The sequence below is a fragment of the Macaca mulatta genome, chromosome 7 (genome assembly GCF_049350105.2).
Source record: "Macaca mulatta isolate MMU2019108-1 chromosome 7, T2T-MMU8v2.0, whole genome shotgun sequence".
Classification (NCBI taxonomy): domain Eukaryota; kingdom Metazoa; phylum Chordata; class Mammalia; order Primates; family Cercopithecidae; genus Macaca; species Macaca mulatta.
The window spans coordinates 170,631,691-170,638,919 of record NC_133412.1 but is presented as its reverse complement, the minus strand read 5'-3'; the positions used below and the strand labels follow the sequence as shown (position 1 = coordinate 170,638,919).

The 7,229-nt window shown below is 41.2% G+C and overlaps 1 long non-coding RNA gene across 1 annotated transcript; it reads left to right on the top strand.

The window, feature by feature from the left end:
* Positions 1-1,953: 1,953 nt before the first annotated feature.
* Positions 1,954-4,673, top strand: LOC144329751 (uncharacterized). The gene is made up of 2 exons (XR_013395397.1): positions 1,954-2,200; positions 2,492-4,673. It is a non-coding gene; the product is annotated as an uncharacterized LOC144329751 (long non-coding RNA).
* Positions 4,674-7,229: the final 2,556 nt, after the last annotated feature.

The window sequence follows — 7,229 nt, the reverse complement described above, 5'->3', positions numbered from 1 at the left end:
GCAGTGTGTACAAGAGCAGAAATTCTTCATCCTTTACACTCATAATTTCTGCATGTTATTGCATTTGTTAAACCGAATTGAAAACCCAAGAAAGGATATGGTAGTCCAACTTTGAGGGGCAGGAGAGACAGGGTCATTTGGAGATTCTGGTTTGCATAACTTACCTGGCAGGAAAGGAGCAAGTTTGGAGCAAAATACTTCTCCCAGATCCTCCATACAGGTGTCCAACAGCCCTGGTGACCAACAACCCAGCAGCTGCATCACCTCCCTGGACTGCTTCTGAGGGGAGAGATGGACATCAAATTACACAGTTCTTTCATTCTTGACCCTTCTCTTTCCACAGTCTTCTCCCTCGTCTTTCCTCCACTGACTCATTTCACCAAAACAACTGTTTTCAGTGAGGTTTGATTAGTTGCTGGCTCTAGTTTCACCCTCTCTTTTCTATACTCTCATCTTCATTTAAATATCACCTCCTTGGAGAGGTCCCCTGACCCCTAGCTGATATAGTTCCTCCCTTTTCATCTCAGCCCATTTGTTTTCTTTGTAATTTGAAATTAATCTCTGTCACTGACTGTCAAGATTGTGTGGGCTGTATAATTCATAGGCTCATTCATTCATTCCTCCATTAATTTATTCCTCCACTCTTAAACACTTATTTGGAATCCAGATGTCATCTAGGATAAACCAACTTTCTTGCAATCTAGGCAATATCTATGCACCCTGTTCTGAGTCCTTGATGTCTTCCTTCTCAAGAATTTCTGTAAATTCCTAGAGGGATTACATTTTAAAGCTCTGACTTTCTGCCACTTCCATATTCCTGTTCCTTTCCCTGACACACTGCAGATACCCTTCCGGATCTGAATGCATAGCCCCTTAATTCCCCATCCCCAAGCCACTCAACTGGTCAGAGTTTATAGTTGTTAATTATCATTCACATCACCTCTTAATGTTTTCTCAAACTTACTCAAACTTGAGCAAGTTAAGAACTTATTAGAAGAGGAGAGAGAGGCTCATGGAATTAACAAGAAACCAGAAGAACCAGGCTCAGGCAAGAGCTTTAGAAGGAGGACATAGCCAATGACCTTTCACCATAATTATCTTCTTGGAATACCTGAGCCACTGCACCCTCACTTCTATGCCACTGGGCTCACAGTTGCTATATTAGCCCGTTTTCACACAGCTGATAAAGACATACTTGAGACTGGGAAGAAAAATAGCTTTAACTAGACTTACAGTTCCACATGGCTGGGAAGGCCTCACAATCATGGTGGAAGGCAAGGAGGAGCAAGTCACGTCTTACGTGGATGGCAGCAGGCAAAGAGAGAGCTTGTGCAGGGAATCTCTGACTTATAAAGCCATCCGATCTTATGTGACTTATTCACTGTCATGCGAACAGCATGGGAAAGACCTGCCCCCGTGATTCAACTACCTCCTACCAGGTCCTTCCCACAACTTGTGGGAATTCAAGATGAGATTTGGGTGGGAACAAAGCTAAATCACATCGATTGCTAAGGATAAATGAGCTCACCTTACCTTTGAGCATGAATTTCTGCTTAGCTCCCATGAGCCAAGCGAAAGGAGAAGGGATATATTTTCCACTCTAGCTGTAAAAAGGGAGACACGGCTCTGACTCCGCTCTTCCTTCCTTGTGATTCCCCTAAACCAAAACAATGTTTCTACCCTGAGCACCCAAAATGACAAATGTTCTCGACAATGACCCAAAATACATCAAAACTTCTCTGGGAGAGGGATCATGGGGAAAGGAGCTATGGCATGTGCAGTACTAATGTTCGTTGGTGATTTGTCATTCAGGTCACCGGAAGGAGTCTTTTCAATAGCCAATCCGCCTCTTGAAGCCCCTAGTCTCTATGTTGCTGGCTCAAGTTTCACCCTCCCTTCTCTACATTCTCATCTCCATTTAAATATCACCTACTTGGAGAGGTCCCTTGACCCCTAGCTACTATAGCTGCTCCCTTTCCATCTCAGCCCAGCATTTGTTTACTTTGTAATTTGAAATTAATTTATTTGTGCATTTATATCTTGCAGGTCTGTATCTTCCACAAGAACATAGAGCTATAGGTCCTAGCCTGAAGGCTGACTCACGCATGCATTCAAAAAATGTTTTGGGCATGCCTAGCAGGTGCCTGGGAGTGAGAGTCAAGGCATTAAGACTTGTCAGAAGGCTCTGAAAATAGGTCAGGTAAGAGACGAGGACTTAAATCAAGGCAGTAGGGATGCAGGAGAATGAGAAGGGTCAATGTGAGTCAGTGTGGGTTGATGTGGAGTCTAAATTAAATGTAGAGTATGCACAGAGGAGTCGAGAACAGTCCAACTGCCATAGTAGGAGCAGGTAAATACTCCTTAACTAAATGAATGGGTGAACAGTGGCAGGGTCATCTTAGGGCAGTGATGGGTCACAGTGACCATCTCAGAAGGAGTGGGAAGCCCTGGAGAAGAGTCCATGACTGTCTCTGACTTTTTCACATTTCAGGATTTTTATTTCTCCCTTACTTTGGTTTTGTGATCTTGGCTTGACCACTGTGGAACACCCTGAGGCCACAAAGAATGGTCTGAGACCATAACCTTGGCTGAACTACTAGGAAACATCCTGAGACCATGAAGAACCATCTGAGGCCATGACCTTGGGTTGACCACTGAGGAACATCTTGAGACCATGGAGCTGAAGGCCCCCAACCTGAATGGTTCTTGAAGGACACATCTACCTCCAAGAAAAAATTATAACCACCACACAAAGCTGTCCCACTGCCCAGCACATTTTGCATAACACAGACCTTGGACAGTTTTGCCACATGGGGGGCACAAGTCACAGACAGCCTACCTCCCAGCCCTGCTGCAGTGACACCTGAACAATTGCATTATTATTTTCCGGGATGTGTTCTCAGTGGCCTTGCAAGGGCTGGAGCCAGATTAACTTAGCTGTCTGTCACAAATTGGAACTGACGTGTCATTCATGTGAGAGCTGTACGTGATAAAGAAATATTTCATTTGGATAAAACAAGTGCAATCTGCAATATAATTTTTTTGTCAAAGGAGACTCCTCAGTCTTCACTCGAGCTGTAAATGGTGCTGGTGGGTTCTGGGGGTTGGGAGGGAGAAGTGCTATATTTCATAAACTACTGGCTGTTTTGAAAACACATAGTGCTTGATTCATAGAACTCAGGTACAGAAAGGAACCAAAAGAATCAACTTACTCTTGCTTTTTCTTGGAAGTCTGGGATTGTCACACAGCTCCTCATGTCACTGTAGGAGCTGATACAAGAGTGTTGGCATCTGCACTCTGGCCTATTAGTGTACCCATATCCCAGCCTTTCTTCTTGGTTCCAGGAAAATCTCTCACTCAGAGAGAATGGAAGATGCTCCCTTCTATACTTGGTTCTACATGCCCTGTTCACCTGCTTACTCCAGTGCACCTTGGGATCCCAGGAGAGAACTTTCTTCTCCTGCAACATCTCCCCAGCACACAAAGACAGGGCTAGATGCATCCTCTGGCCCACTTCCTCCCTACACACATGCCCTGCATGCCTGGCCTCCTTTCTCACAGCATTTCTGACACCACGGCAATGACCAGCTCACCCACCTGTCTGGACAGCTACACTGGGAACTGTGCCACTTCCTTAGCTGATGGATACACCTTTCCACTGAGACACTGATTGAATCCATACGTGGAGAGCCTACTCCTTGGAATTTAGGAATTAACTCCCAGATATCTCTATCCCTCAGCAAACTGTGCTCTGTGAGAATAACTATTAAAGGAAGAATTACTTTTATCCACCACGCAGAGACCTCACAATTCATTCACAAGATCTCTAGCCCTAACTGTAAAACCATGAGGTGTCAACCCTGGACCCCCTCCCACCTCTTCCAGGGTCTCCTCTGAACCTGCGGGAGAACATCCTTCTGTCCTGGTCCCAGGTCCAAGTCAGCCATTAAGAAGGCAGGACAGCAAAACTGCTCCCCATGAGCAGCTGCAGAAACAGAGGTGGCCTGGAGGTCAAGGTAGGTCCAGGTTGATTTCTTGAGAAGTCACTTACTTCAGTGCAGCCAAATGAGGACATTAGTAGGAGCTTTGCTGAGCCTCTTGAGGTTTTTAACAGTCTCTGGACAAGTCCTGCATAAGCCTCATCTTCAGCAGTTCTGTGAGACGTCCAAGATGGCACTGCTGCCCTCACACCCCCAGTCCTCCTCATGGTCTTGTGACCTTCTCATTTCTCACATAAAAACACCTCATATAGATTTTTTTAGACATAGACAAGCTAATTCCCAATTTATGTAGAAAGGCACAGGCCCAAGAATACCTAAAACAACCTTGAAGAAGAAGAATGAAGTGGGAGGAATCACTCCACTCCATATTCAACCTAACCATGTAGCTGGAGTGATCCAGACAGTGTGATATAGTCTGAGGAACGGCTACATTGACCAATGGAACAGACTAGAGACCCAGAAATCAGCCCATACAAATATGCCCAGTGGTTTTTGTCAAAGGTGCAAACGCAATTCAGTGGAGGGCAGAATCTTGACAGACAGTGCTGCAGCAATTTGATGGCCAGAGGCAGAAGAAAACTTCACAGCTTATACAAAGATCAACTCAAATTGTGTTATGGACATAAATGTAAACATGAGAAACTGTAAAGCTTTTAGGGAAAAAAAAGAAAGAGAATATCTTCAGGACCCAGGACTAGGCAAAGAGTTCTTAGATTTAATGCAAAAGTGTAATATATAAAAGGAAAAATTGATAAATTATACCTCATCAAAATTATAAACTTTTGCTTCATGAAAGACCCCATGAAGAAGATGAAAAGAAAAGCTATAGACTGGGAAAAAATATTTGCAAACCACATATCCAATAAAAAACTAGACATATCTAGACATTTTTAATTTTTAATTTTCAAAATTCAACAGTAAAAAAGAAAAAAAATCCAACTAGAAAACAGATAAAAGACATGAACAGACATATCACCCAAGAGCATGTTTTATATTGAACATCAAAAGATGTCCAACATTATTAGTCATTAGGGAAATGCAAATCAAAGCCACAGTGAGCTATCACTACACACCTACAAGAATGACTAAAATAAAAAATAGTGACAACATCAAATGCTTGCAAGGATGTGGAGAAACAGAATCATTCATGTATTGCTGATGAGAATGTAAAATGGAACAAACTTTCTGGGCAATAGTTTGGCAGATTCTTATAAAACCAAATATGCAATTACTGTACATTTATACGCTTGGGCATTTATCCCACAAAAGTAAAAACTTTTTTTTTTTTTTTTTTTTTTTGAGACAGAGTCTCACTCTGTTGCCCAGGCTGGAGTGGCGTGATCCTGGCTCACTGCAAGCTCCGCCTCCCAGGTTCACACCATTCTCCTGCCTCAGCCTCCCAAGTAGCTGGGGCTACAGGTGCCTGCCACCATGCCTGGCTAATTTTATTTTTTTGTATTTTTAGTAGAGACGGGGTGTCACTGTGTTAGCCAGGATGGTCTTGATCTCCTGACCTCGTGATCTACCTGCCTTAGCCTCCCAAAGTGCTGGGATTACAGGCGTGAGCTACCGCACCCAGTCGAAAACATATGTTGACACAAAAATGGACACAAACATATTTACAGCAATTTTATTCCTAATAGCCAAAAATGTACTCCATTGCCCTTCAATAAGTGAATGTTTAAATAAACTGTGATACATCAATATCATCATGGAATACTATTAAACAATAAAATGGAACAAACTATTGATACATGCAACAGCTTGGATGACTCTCCAAGGAATTATGCTAAGTGAAAAAAGCCCATTTTCAAAGGTTACATACAGTAGAAATTCATTTACACAATGTTCTTGAAATAAACAAATTATAGAAATGGGGAAGAGATTAGTAGTTACCAAGTGTTAGGGACAGCAGAAATGGCAGCGGGTCGTGGGAATGGATGTAGCTACAAAATGGCAATACAGAGTTTTTGTGATGATGGATTGTTCTAGGTCTTGACTGTTGTGGTAGATGCACACACCCACATGTGTTGCCAAAATAGAACAAAGCATACACATATGTACACAAAAATGAGTACAAATGAAATGGGAAATCTGAATACGATCTGTAGGTCACATGAAAGCCAAAAACCCAGTTGGTGATATTGTACCATAGTTTGCAAGATGTTACCGTGTCAGGAAACTGGCTAAAGTGTACATGAAGTTTCTCTATGTAATTAGATATGTGGTTTGCAAATATTTTTTCCCAGTCTATAGCTCTTCTTTTCATCCTCTTAATGGAGTCTTTCATGAAACAAAATTTTATAATTTTGAAGAGTAATAATTTATCAATTTTTCCTTTTATATATTACATTTTATAATTAAATCAAATAACTCTTTGCCTAGCTGTGTCAGGAAACTGGCTAAAGGATACATTGAGTTTCTGTATATAATATATACATAATATATGTTATATATAATATATAGTTTATATTACATAATTTATATACTACATAAATAACATACATAATATATATTTTTATTTATTTATTTATTTATTTTTGAGACAGAGTTTCACTCTTGTTGCCCAGTCTGGAGTGGAATGGCATGATCTCAGATCATTGCAACCTCCGCCTCCTGGGTTCAAGCAATTCTCCAGGCTCAGTCTCCCGAGTAACTGAGATTACAGGTGCCCGCCACTATGCCCGGCTAATTTTTTATATTTTCAGTAGAAACAGAGTTTCATCATGTTGATCAGGCTGGTCTTGAGCTCCTGACCTCAGGTGATCCACCCGCCTTGGCCTCCCAAAGTGCTGGGATTACAGGCATGAGCCACCATGCCCGGCCATGATATATATTTATATATTATATATAATTGTATGTAATGTGCTGTATATGTGACATATAATTATCTATAATATGCTATGTGTGTAATATATATTATATATAACAATATATGTATATGTTATATATTGTATTTATATATTGTATCGTATATAATACAGAAAGACTCCATGTGTGTATGTGTATTCGCATCTATATTTGTGAATCTGCAATTATCTCAACATAAGAATTTAACTACTAAAAAAGCCAAACACTTCATACATGGAATTTATGAATGACTGCTCTTTTCTTTACTAAATTCTAAGTGCTGGAAACTGTTCCCTACTCCAATCCCTCACAAAAAAAGAAACTTTAATAGACACAGTTAAAACAGAAGGGTTTCTGTTGAAATGAACATATGCCAA